Source organism: Lepisosteus platostomus, chromosome 7, assembly GCF_059453375.1.
Source record: "Lepisosteus platostomus isolate fLepPlt1 chromosome 7, fLepPlt1.hap1, whole genome shotgun sequence".
Classification (NCBI taxonomy): domain Eukaryota; kingdom Metazoa; phylum Chordata; class Actinopteri; order Semionotiformes; family Lepisosteidae; genus Lepisosteus; species Lepisosteus platostomus.
This window is the reverse complement of record NC_142617.1, coordinates 55,811,141-55,824,498: the sequence shown is the minus strand read 5'-3', so window position 1 is coordinate 55,824,498 and position 13,358 is coordinate 55,811,141. Positions and strand designations below refer to the sequence as shown.

Sequence of the window (13,358 nt, the reverse complement as noted above, 5' to 3'; positions counted from 1 at the left end):
AACCTGCACATACAATAAGAACACAGAGATTATTATCATTTAGTTTTATATTTTTTGCATTCTTTAGCCATTTTATCTGGTAATTCTGTGTTCTTGGCCAGAATCCCAAATATTGACAAATCTATATTAATGATAGACTTTACCAGAGCACTGTTGTGTGCAGGTTAGTTTAAAAAAAAATCAGGCACACTTTTCCAGTATACAGATTTCCTGTCAAATCTGATTTCCCTTTAAAAGAAATTCTTTCTGTTGAAAGAGCAGAAAATCTGGTTTGAAAGAAACAAAAAGCACAATGCATTTCAGAGATGATAATTGCTTCTTCCACGATTCTTCCTTGTCAGAAAACAAAATCAGCAATCAATAACAACAGAAACGCATATCAGAAACTTTAATCACTTCTTTTACATACAGGTTTAATCTTATTTCAGAACCTTGAGGTGTGTCAAATTGTTTCAGTTCATTCACCACTCTTTCATAAATACAGTGGTGCTTTGTACTATATACTGTATCTCCTTGCCATTTAATAGTTAATTTACAGAACAAAACCATTTAGTAAGCACAGTGTGTATAATCCACATTCATTCATATTTCAGTTAATCAGATTCACTTTTAAGCCTGTTTTTATAGCTGTTTGCAACTAAAAAGAGCAGGGAAATCTATATACTGTATTCAGATACAATAGGTCATACTTTTTATAACAACCTCTAAATTTCTTGCATTAGGTTAATGTTGGAAGGCTTGTACCAAATATTTTGATTGGATTGGAATGACCTCATAAAGAAAGAGTTACTCTCTCATGCTTCACAGACCTCTGGTTGGATTCTTCCACCCGAGACTTAAAAGTGTAAAAAAGAAGCTGAAAAAAATTCATTGCGTTTAAGGGACACATGTTGGAAAAGCATGTTGGACATCCTTTGGAAAAAAACGTCTGAATATAGAAAGGACAGTTTTAGGCAAGCAGAAGGAAGGCTAGGTTAAGGAATGTCTGTAATAAGGATGCCATTCTGATAGTTCACATTGCTTTGGGTCAGGACTCACACAGGTCAGAGCAGGGACAGCCAGCACACATCTCACTTCCTGACCCCCGTGACATGGCGCCCTGCAGCCCATCACAGGCCTGTATCTGCAGGTTACAGTGATACACCCATCCCGTCCTGTGGGCTGAGCTCAGTCGTTAACCAGCCAAAGAACTGCGAACAAAGGAAAGCTCAAGCACAAAGGGTGTCAAGCAGGATTACAAGCCACGCAGTAGTTAATTGAGACATTGAACGTTCAAGTCTCATGTAATCTTCTTTTAAACTTTCAGCTCATTGTACCCTAAAACAGACAGACTTGCGAAGCTGCTGCAGAGACTGGGCAGGAATGGAATAACCAAAAACTGCACATTAACAAGCAATAAGTTTATTCCATGCTGAAAAGAGAAGAGAGAAAACACAAACACCCGTTTCAGTTGTGAGGCCTTCTTCAGCCTTCTTCAACCAAAAACTGAATTACACCAACAAGACCAGTTGCAATACTGTAAATGCCTGACAAAGATCCTTGCAAGAAGCATTAGAAAATGAATCTGGAGATATCTCAGGACAAATGTTCATAATTCCTTTCATTGGAACCTGGAAGAAAGAAGTTTGCTAAAAGAAGTGGAATCCCACCATAAAAGAAGATATTCTAAAGTTTATAATCTTGCAGTTCAAAGCGTTTGAATGTATACTTTTGACCTATACTTGTATTTTATGTCACTTTCTCCAGCAACGCCAGTACAACCTGGTAATTAAGGACTACGGTCCTGCTTCAGACATCTGAATCTCCAGATTCTGGACAGTCAAACATCAGCTGATACAATCTAGACACTCTACTTGTGCCGATGGGAATCCTCACCTTTAAAAACACATTCTTATGTTGTCAGATAATCAGTGTTAAAAAGAATGCTAATGTTAAAATAGAATCTTAGATGGTTTATTAATGGCACTGTTCTCAGGAGAAACCCAGCCTTATGAAGCAATTCTTTTCACCTGGCCAAGCTCTATGTGTCTTTTATCATTTTAGGAAAGTTATTTAATAATGTCTTGAGAATAAGGTCTCTTTTTCTCTGGTGAACACCATACAGGAGCAGAAAAAGTGAATAACTGCAAAATATTCAGAAGAGATTCTGAAAGATTCTGAGTCTCAAACCATTTTAAACAAAAGGCTCAGTCCTGTTCTTCTCTACTGAAACACGAAAAATTGCTGGTCCTTAGAAAGCTATCGCACATATTGTGGGAAAGTAACTTTTCAAGGCTAATGTATTCCAGTTACAACTGACTTGTGCTAGAGGATGTTTTAAATGAAAAAAAAGGTTTCAGGTGAAGATTAAAAAGCAAGCCTTTATATTCATCTCTACAGTGTGTATAAAGTGACAAAAAGACAAATGCAATTTAAATAACCTATCAGTAATTAAAAACGAACAACCTCATACCTAATTTAATATCATGATGCACTGCTTTACCCAACATTATCACAATCCTTCTTTCATCCTCAGACCTATTCCACTGAACTTCATCTGAAACCCAAAAGTATGCTATACTATTTTTACCTTCCACTCTCCTGGCTTTATGATGATGTACAGTAGAATCACTCTTTTATAGATGGGTTGACAGAAGACATTATACTTTTTCGGTGTCGATCTGTTATTTGGAAGGGTTAAACAAGGGGGAGATTTAATGCACACAGACTTCTCTAGAGGACACCTCAGATAAAAGCTTTTATCTGCTAGTGCCCATAATCCCTTAAACTTCAGAAATGTATTAATTCTGCCCAGATTAGATTCAAATCCACCTCTCAAAAGTTAGACCTGCATACAGTACCTGACAGGCTCGTGATAGGTTTTCTATAACAAGGCAATTTCACAGGAATAAATGAAGGTCAAAATCATGGAAACACCTCAGTTTTCTGTACTTTCTTCCTTGCCTTATTCTTTTGAACTTTACTCTGTTTCAGCTGTTTACAAAACACAGATAATACCAATTACGTAAGAACTCTGAAAACATACTACTTATTATCTGCGGCATCAAAGATGAAAGATATGATGTCTTGACTGGATTAAAGGGATGGTCTGTAAAGTTTAGACTCTCTCAGATCTCACTGAAAGAGTTAAGTATCACCTTATAAATGTTTGCCGTTACTAATGTTACTAAATATGCGTCATTCTTTCAAAAATCCTCATCTTACACCAAATATATCGGTACACTTTACATTATAATTTATATGTCATTTTGGAATAAAGTGGGCATATCAAAATTTGGTTCACAGCTGTGGGGCTTTTAGAGCACTACAGTAATTTTTACTGTAGAACATTAGGCTGTTATTGTGCCATTCTGTTGTTCCTACAGCTGCTACCCAAGAGTATTTAAATCAGTTAACTCTAACAGCTTTCTAAAAGATCGACATCTTTCACCAATCCATCTAAAGGGTTAGTCCAGTGGATTATTTATTCATAATCTATTAAAATGCAAATTGAGTCACAACAGAAACAATTCTCCAATGAGTTGTTAATTAGCTACATGGTGTTAATGGGGGATACTTTTTGAATACATTTCTTTCTTTTCTCTTTTAATTGTTTTAATTGAGATGGATTGCAAATTGAAAACATGTATAAATTTAAAAGGGAAGCATACTTGTAAACGAGAAATTCCTAAAACTTTGCCATTCATTAGAACTTTGGATATGGACATGTTAAAGGTTCTTTCCTTGGTCTTAAGAAGTTGGAGAGTTAAAAAGATGTAAAAAAACCTTCTGGAATGACCCCCTTAAGGACTAGATCTCTACTCCCTTGGTATACAAAAAGCTGATTTATAATAAGCTTTATGGTTTTACTGTATCTTGAAGAGCAGAAGGATGCCTTGTTGGTGTGTGTAATGGATTTAGTGGCATCTGCAGAAAAACGTAATCTGATAGAATAACGCAGTGCACATTTTTGAAAATAAGGATTCGTTAATCACCTTGTCCAAGCATAGACCTGATTTCCAGAGCAAAGACATTACAGCTGTCAGATTGCCGGTTTTATTATTCATACTAGATAAACATAAATCCACAGTATCAGTCCGCATGCCGAATTACGAGTGAAAGTACTCACTTGTAATTTACAGTACTTGTATTACAGGTTTTGTCTCAGGGGAAAAAAAATTGCACATCAAACAGCATACAGTACAGCCAAGAACATGACACAAAAAGAGAAAAGAACACAAAGGCAACACCCCTTTGTACTTTTGTTATATAGAACAAATACTGATTTTTGTATTCACTGAATTATATTTCAAGGTCAGGAAGTGAAATTCATGTCTCCCTACAATGTTATAGCACTTTATGGCAATTGGCAATAAGTTTAGAAGAAAGTACATTGAAATACAAACTGCTAAAACTGCTGCTTTATATAAAAGAGCACAGGCAGCACCAGTGTATATAATGTTTTCTACCTATTCTTCTTATATACCTTGAATGCCATGGGATCTGATTTTTTTTTTCTGATTTGTTTGTGTAGTGTGATGTCCTACGACCATAGCAGAACTGCAGGAATAAGCTAGGAGGAGTTGCCACGTTCTAATTAATTTGCGATTTTCTCCAAAGACCCCGTGGCTCTGAGGGGTATAAACTAAAATAAATTTTAGTCTATATGTGGAATTATGTTGTGCATGGAAACCTTACTACGCATTATTGATTGATGCTCTGTTTTTCTTAGATTAGTATTTCATATAGACAAATAAGGTACTGCATCTCTATTACTGAATCTGTATCACATCCTCCTGTCCATTATAGATGGCAGGCAGAGTGACTAACTGCATTCAAAAGGCCAGGCAGATGCTGTGCCTCTCTTACTGTATGTGCAATAATGATGAAATAATCCCAGAGAGCAAGACCAAAGCAGTAACCCTCCAGCCACTACAGCACTTATCATATAATTGTTTTCATTTGAGCACAATATCCTTTGACAGGTATGAACCTGAAGTATCCCACCCTATAACTTCAGTGGAAGGATTTGTTCCTTAAAATGCTTGTGACTCATTTCCCAACCTAGGAACATGTAACGGTTAATTTCACACCGAAAAGTGGAAACAAGAAACACACAAAAAAATATTAAACATGAAATTAGCCTTTACTTGTTCCTTTGCAGCCAACGCATGCTGACGCAGCTCTCTGCTTGAACTTCATTCCCACTCTATGCCTCTCTGGCTTTATTACATAGTTACAAAAGAGCCAGCTTCCCCATCAACCCTTGTCTCTACAGAATCACCCTAGGTGGCTTTTAAGACAAAGCAGAAGTTGCTATGCATTATGGGTTACATGAATATGAGTTAGACATGACCATTTCACGACATTGTAAAGCAGAGCCATTTAAATTGACTTCGAATTCTCCTAGGAATATTTCTTCAAACAGCCACTCCTTACGAGAGCTCATAAGAAAGGTGTGGCTGTACTTTGGCCAGTGATACAGTCTTGATATACAAATTGTAAGAAACACCCTCAAGATTTATACATTTTTAAGAGCAAGCAGATGTTACTATGAATTGTGGAATAAATTAACATAAATTAGCTGTGAACCTTTTCACAGTGTTCATACACCAACTCTGTACAGTACTGTGTGCATTCTATAGAACTGTAAATATAATTTACTGATATTTACTTTTGTCTTTTGACAGTTTACTTGTTTATTTCTTTAAAAGGGAAACATTTAAAAAGAACTGCAAAGAGTAATCTTAACTACACACTAGTACAGTAGAATTATTTCACTTCCAACCGACATTTGAAAAGACTCAAGCCCAGCAATTCTGATGAACCTTTAACCAGCCGTGGTTGGAACAGGCTTGTTCAGCAGGAAGTCAGGGTAGTAGAAAAGAAGGCACAGACAGTAGACACAGTGCTAACAAACCACATACAGTACCACACAGTCCTATTCACCAGAAAGGTGACTTAAAATGACTGTGGGGGTCTATGGATTTTGTGCTGCATGTGTTTAAATATTTATGAGTGCATTTCATACTTACACAGCATGCTGAGAGGTAGATAATTAGGCTTCTGCTCCACGGATGACACTTAATGTCCATTTCAAAGCTAACGGATGCTGCCTTTTGTATCTCTCCTTTCACACTCCCCAGACGGCATGCAACAGATTGCTCGTTTCTTGCTACAGCGAAAATAATTAAGCAGACAATACAGTTGTCAACCCAAATTTTCTTTTTCACAGCAGAGGATGACAAACATCACAGGATTTAGTGTAATTAATGTTCCCTGTCTCCAGTCATAAAGCAAACACAGTAAATCCTTTACCATTTGTTCATTGCTGGAATTAACTGCAATTATAAGTAGTATTGCTTTTAAAATATATACAGTGCCTTGCGAAAGTATTCGGCCCCCATGAACTTTTCAACCTTTTGCCACATTTCAGGCTTCAAACATAAAGATATAATTTTTTTATTTTATGTGAAGAATCACCAACAAGTGGGACACAATTGTGAAGTGGAACGAAATCTATTGGATTTTTGAAACTTTTTTAACTAATAAAAAAATGAAAAGTGGGGCGTGCAAAATTATTCGGCCCCTTTACTTTCAGTGCAGCAAACTCACTCCAGAAGTTCAGCGAGGATCTCTGAATGATCCAATGTTGTCCTAAATGACTGATGGTGATAAATAGAATCCACCTGTGTGTAATCAAGTCTCTGTATAAATGCACCTGCTCTGTGATAGTCTCAAGGTTCTGTTGAAAGCGCAGAGAGCATCATGAAGACCAAGGAACACACCAGGCAGGTCCGTAATACTGTTGTGGAGAAGTTTAAAGCCGGATTTGGATACAAAAAGATTTCCCAAGCTTCAAACATCCCAAGGAGCACTGTGCAAGCGATCATCTTGAAATGGAAGGAGTATCAGACCACTGCAAATCGACCAAGACCTGGCCGTCCCTCTAAACTTTCAGCTCAGACAAGGAGAAGACTGATCAGAGATGCAGCCAAGAGGCCCATGATCACTCTGGATGAACTGCAGAGAACTACAGCTGAGGTGGGAGAGTCTGTCCATAGGACAACAATCAGTCTTACACTGCACAAATCTGGCCTTTATGGAAGAGTGGCAAGATATCCATAAAAAGTCTCGTCTAAAGTTTGCCACAAGCCACCTGGGAGACACCCCAAACATGTGGAAGAAGGTGCTCTGGTCAGATGAAACCAAAATCAAACTTTTTGGCCACAATGCAAAACGATATGTTTGGCGTAAAAGCAACACAGCTCATCACCCTCAACACACCATCCCCACTGTCAAACATGGTGGTGGCAGCATCATGGTTTGGGCCTGCTTTTCTTCAGCAGGGACAGGGAAGATGGTTAAAATTGAGGGGAAGATGGATGCAGCCAAATACAGGACCATTCTGGATGAAAACCTGTTGGAGTCTGCAAAAGACCTGAAACTGGGACGGAGATTTATCTTCCAACAAGACAATGATCCCAAACATACAGCAAAATCTACAAAGGAATGGTTCACAAATAAACGTATCCAGGTGTTTGAATGGCCAAGTCAAAGTCCAGACCTGAATCCAATCGAGAATCTGTGGAAAGAGCTGAAAACTGCTGTTCACAAACGCTCTCCATCCAACCTCACTGAGCTCGAGCTGTTTTGCAAGGAAGAATGGGCAAGAATTTCAGTCTCTCGATGTGCAAAACTGATAGAGACATACCCCAAGCGACTTGCAGCTGTAATCGCAGCAAAAGGTGGCTCTACAAAGTATTAACGCAAGGGGGCCGAATAATTTTGCACGCCCCACTTTTCATTTTTTTATTAGTTAAAAAAGTTTCAAAAATCCAATAGATTTCGTTCCACTTCACAATTGTGTCCCACTTGTTGGTGATTCTTCACATAAAATAAAAAATTTATATCTTTATGTTTGAAGCCTGAAATGTGGCAAAAGGTTGAAAAGTTCAAGGGGGCCGAATACTTTCGCAAGGCACTGTATATATATATGATGTGGAGGCACATGTTAATTTCTTTCTTTCATTAAAGTTTATGGTGCGATGCAGAATCACAACAGAACACAATTCTGGGTCCAATGATCCTTTTTCTTTCTTCTTTTATGAAGTACTTAAACTGTTGAGTTTAACAAACAAGAAATGCATTAGACTACTGAAATGAGAAGGGTCAGTAAAGGAAAGCCCATGTGTATTTGCAGTTGTACACAGAGCAACAGAGCAATCTGACATTATTTAATACAACAAAGCCCTCCCAGAAATAAATTACTATTCACTTCCTTTTTACTACACTGAGCTCTTTTGAATTATTTAGAAGGTCAAAGGCAGCATAATGGATAACCAAACTTTCAAAACAAATATGGGAAGATCTGCAAGACAATAACTTCTCATAGGAAAACATGGTGAAACACAAAATGAACTGCAATGGTGGGAGATTATTGTTGTGAAACTCCTCTTTTTAACTTATCTATTTCTCCTTTTTCTCCTTTTGAAAGACTGAGAAATGCTGAGCTTTCTGTATGCAATCACCCACAAATAGTAAATTCACACCAACCACTAATCCAGCCACAGTAAAAAAGCACACGCAAGCATGCATAAACGTAGATAATGCAAGAAATTGCCAGAGATAGGCACGAATACAGGACTGTGTCTGAGTTTTTAAGAACAATTTAAAGATCTGGGGATTTAAACATTGTGCGTTTGCTCGTTTTAAAGAAGACAATTTAAATAAGAAGAAATCAGGGATCTTGGACTGGCACTAGAACTTTCATGTTCCCAGAGAGAGGTGGACAATCACCACCACCTTGATGCCCATGGATGCCAGGGAATTTGCGCTGACACAGACAGAGAAATCTGTGAGATGCTCTGACACAAAATGCTGGTCCTTCAACATTTTAACCACTGAGAGTAAAAAGCTAAATCATTTAAGATGTCAAGTAGTCTTAAGGCCAGAAGCCTCCTCCAGGCTTGGCTCATGCAAAATCAAGTCTCAGACCTCCTTCACTTCCTTATTCCACAGAAAACTGTGTGTTCTAAAAGTGACCGATTGTTCACGGAAAACGTCTTCATATCAGCTTTCTTCATATTACCAGTCTTCAATAATTCCAATTCCAAACTCACACAGATACACTGACTCCTAATTTTCTCTTGCAAGAAGCTGTTACCCTATATCACTATGACTGCACTGCAGTGATTCTGAATGTGGCCGCTTGTGCTGGTGCTGTCTCTGCAGTCACATATAGCACGTACAGCACTGAGGTGCAGCCCCACATGGGTGACATGTGGCAGCTATTCTGCACCTGCAGCCCCACTATACAGCAGGTCAGGTGAAGTAAGAAATTCACCAGCTCAGTTAAAGGGTGTCACGATTAGAATGAAAGATGTTAGAACCTCTTTTTAGCATTTCATCTAAAAGAACAGCACCTCCTGTAGCAGGGTCACTGGTCACTACACTATGGCCACTATGGCATTAATTCTGGTCCAGAGGGAAGACGGCCACCTACTGGTCCACCAAATTCTGTTTACAACAGTACCAGAATTTCTGAACCCTATTCCGACTAAGGCCAGCCTTGTTAAACTTCTTAGATCTGATAAGATCAGACTCTAATCAGACTGCTACTACATTCAAAATCTTGATGATCCTTTATACGGGCAGTGTCAGTAGCATTTATTCTCAATTGGATTTTGGTGACAAAGCACTTTCATAATAAGGGTAGCATCTACAGTATAGCTGCTAACTCCTACCATGTGCTACAAGAGGGAAAAGTCCTTCACTCTTTCTCTCTCAGAGGCAAAGCCTGGCAGGAGCCTGGCTTGCTCTCTGCCACAGCCCAGCAAGCTCAGATCTTAGCTCTTAAAATAAGTTTTTATTCGGGATCAAACCAGCTGCCTGCTTAGTAAGTGTTATACGAACGTGCAAATCATACGAGATGCCCGCGCAGGCTTCTCCGTATTGATCTACGCAGTTAGGGGTTTCCTTGGCGAGTATAACATCTCTGATAAGTCTGGATAAACAAAGAGTGATTTAACTAACAACAGGGACGACAGTTCTGATTCCACACTGCTCCATTCCACAGATCTGAAGAATTTTACATTTACCTTTAGAAGAATTACAGTAGGAAGTGTCTGCAACAGTGAGTTTAACAAAGAAAGAGGTGGGAAGGGTAGGGGGGATAGAGAGAATCACATCATTTGGCCCAGTGCTTTAATTTTTCTATAAGCTATTGATTTGATCTGAGATCCAGGGGCAACCTGGATTTAATTCCCCATGGCTGCTCTTGCAGTCGGGGTGCTGTTTGGGAGAGCAAGGTCATGCCTTTGATTGGTCGCTCAAAATCAAGTGGCACAGCAAAGGTCACCGTGGGGTCATTGTGAGCTAACAGCACCAGGGCTTTGTCTGGGGGAGAGAAATCACCATTTAGTTTTTTTGGTCTGGCTTCTTTCTGAACCAGTTACATTAAATCATTTCGGTGCAAACCACTGTCAATAAACACTACCAAAAAAGATATAAAAATCTAAGGCGAGAGCTGTTTTGTTGCCCCTGATCACTGAGAGAAATGAATGTCATCTCTTTCGCCGTATTGCAGTCGCCCCTGGAGATGGTACAGTGCAATTTCTCATTCCACACCTTCATGAACAACAGCAAAGTGTTAAACATACGTGTTGTAACAGCAAGGTTTTTATGCAAGGCTCTTCTTGGAAATGAGTAACACTGAATTCAAATGTCTTTTGAAAAAAAAAACCAAGTGTCATACCAGAGCTTGATTCCAATTAAAAATATAACAAGGCAAGACTTGCTTGCCTGTCATAGTGGAATTCCCAGCTTAAAGTGTAAAAGAAGGATGGATGTAAAGAGAAAACAGGCTAAACTAGCTGGTTAAGCTAGTTCAGTCTCAAATGATGTCAGACAGATGTTGCAAAATTATTACAAGCACAGTACTACTGGTATAGCCAAATGATTTCCAGAATAGACATTATCTTACAAATTGAGTGTGTAGTCAAGGTTTTATGGCATTAAGGAATAAGTAAATCATGCATACATTTCCCTTTTAACCTACTGTTTTACTTGATAAGTGTTTAAAATGAATAAATTCCTAAAAAAAGCAAATAATTCCTACTGTATGTCCATACATAGTATAATACGTATGCTGATGTTGGGCTCCAGACATAGAAAAAAAATATTTAAATCCCCTAAAATAAATTATCGGAATTTTAAAAATCATGTTAAAAATACATCACAGATATTGAGATTTCTTATAATATTCCCATCATTAAAAGATATGTGTAATTGTTCACTGGTACTATATTACTATGTACTGAACTATTTTTAAATGTATATATTGCTATTTCAATTTTTATATAACACTGATACATCTTTTAGACAGGCTTGCTATAAATTATAACATCAAGACAGAAAGTACTGACTTACCACAACTAACCACACAGACTCTCTCTTGTTGCAAAATATCCAAATGGTAATCAATATTATTAGCAATTGCATAAATCATTGAGGATTAAATACTCTAGTCTCAGTATTTTTTTCCTACTGCATAAAAAAAGAAAATGTTACTAAATAAATTAGTCATGACATCCACATGTGGAGTAGACAAGACATAAAATATTTACAGTTTAACAGACTAACTAAAAAAAGAGGTTAGGCAGAGATACAGCTAGAAATTCACATAAATCTTTCAATTAAGCAACCTTGTAAGGAAATATTCATCAGTAATAAAATAAACATGTTGGAAGTGCATAAAAAAATGACGCTTGCTTTACAGTAAACCTGTGAAAACAGCTGCCTAAACAAATCTGCCTAAAATGTTAGAAGGTTAAACACTGTGAAATATCATGAAGAACACATTCAATAGGTCAGTGGCATTCAAGCATAAAACACACAAAGCCCACTGCTGCCTCTCCCCCCATTCACACACCCTGTTCCTATAAATCAGAACAATACCTGTGCCAAAAACTCACAAAGAAATCTGCTGCCTGTCTAACTAGGTTTCAATTAGCAACACCACTATTAAAAACATCAACGGAAAAAAAAACCCATGCTTTGAACTTCATTTCCAGGAGATGAATGTTTTTTTTATTAGCATAAATTAATCGAACCTGCTTACAGCAGTCTCTTTTTACTGAATCAATAAAACTTTAAAAACGAATTACGAATATTGTCAAAAAGGGAATTATGAATATATTGTAAAAAACCTATTTGCTCTGGGCAGGGGGATCACCTCATGAAAAGACAGCAGTCCAAGTGTGACACCCCAATCAATCAGGGAGCCAGTGCAGGAATCCATCCCTGCCTCACCATGGTTACCGACACCTTACTACAAGCAGAGGGATAGAGAGACAGTGGCCGCCACGGCAACAGAATTCAATCTATTGCCATGGCACCCAGCGCTGGAGCAAGAAGAATCCCAACCTGAGAAAGCCCTCAGGCAAGCAGACCTTTTCATCTCCTCAGATCGGAGCCGCAACCCCAGATCCTTTTGTTTTACCTTAAGATTTGTTTTTTACTGGTGAATAATTCCAGTTATATGAAGAGAAAGAGATCTTACCGAAGCGTTCCAGCAGTTCCAAGTACAGTAAGTACCGAGCTGAAGCAGCACACAGCAGCACTGGAGGAATCCCCAGAGGAAGCCCGGCTTTCGCTCAAGAAACACCTGCAGCAGACAGCGCAAGGAAGGCAAAAGAAAATCCAAAAGCAGCAGAAGGCTGGTTTTCTGAGGCAGGGCACATTACATCATGGGCTGCTCCTGCTAAATGGCTGATGAGTGGTGGGCTGGGGAGAGGAGGGGGTCTTCAGAGTGAAGCCTGCGATTGCACGCTTTGACACAAGTGGGCTCTCCCATGCGTGCTGCTGGAGTTGTAATAGCAGGCAGCCTGTATAGCCTCTCCAGCACGTTAGCCAAGAGCTACTGTATGTGTGGCCGCGCTGTCCATTCATTTACATGTGTACGTGCGCCTGCAAAGTCATTGAGTCGTGCAGTTCTATGGATGTATGCTAATTAGTACAGCGCACTGTTAGCGGTTACTAGGAGCAGCTACCAAATCATGTGTCAGTCTTCGTTCCTAAGAAAAAAGAAGCCCGTTTAGAAAACCAAGCCTCTGAGTCTGAAAAGGTTTCTGGAAGAAAGTCCAATTTGCCCATCTGATTGCTGACTCACTTCCACTACAGTTAAGACTCTGCCCTGCTCCAGCGTCTCACTCTCGGAGCAGACACATGGTAGCTGCTGACCCAGAAGGCCAGAGTCAGCTACGGTATATCCAGCACGGCAGTCAGCATGGGGTATTGTATAATAGCTCACATCTCTCTTATACAAGCCACCGTATCGGGGAAGCCATGCTCCTTAAAAACACTCTGGGTCTCTTCAC

At 38.8% G+C, this 13,358-nt stretch overlaps 1 protein-coding gene across 1 annotated transcript in view; it reads right to left on the bottom strand.

Annotated features, from left to right (window-relative positions):
* Positions 1–12,665, bottom strand: part of LOC148659269 (semaphorin-4B-like) — a 76,469-nt gene extending 63,804 nt beyond the window's left edge. Inside the window, exon 1 of the mRNA XM_088641335.1 lies at positions 12,542–12,665. The gene's annotated coding sequence lies outside the window, so the exon portion shown is untranslated. The remainder of the gene's footprint in view (positions 1–12,541) is intronic.
* Positions 12,666–13,358: the final 693 nt, after the last annotated feature.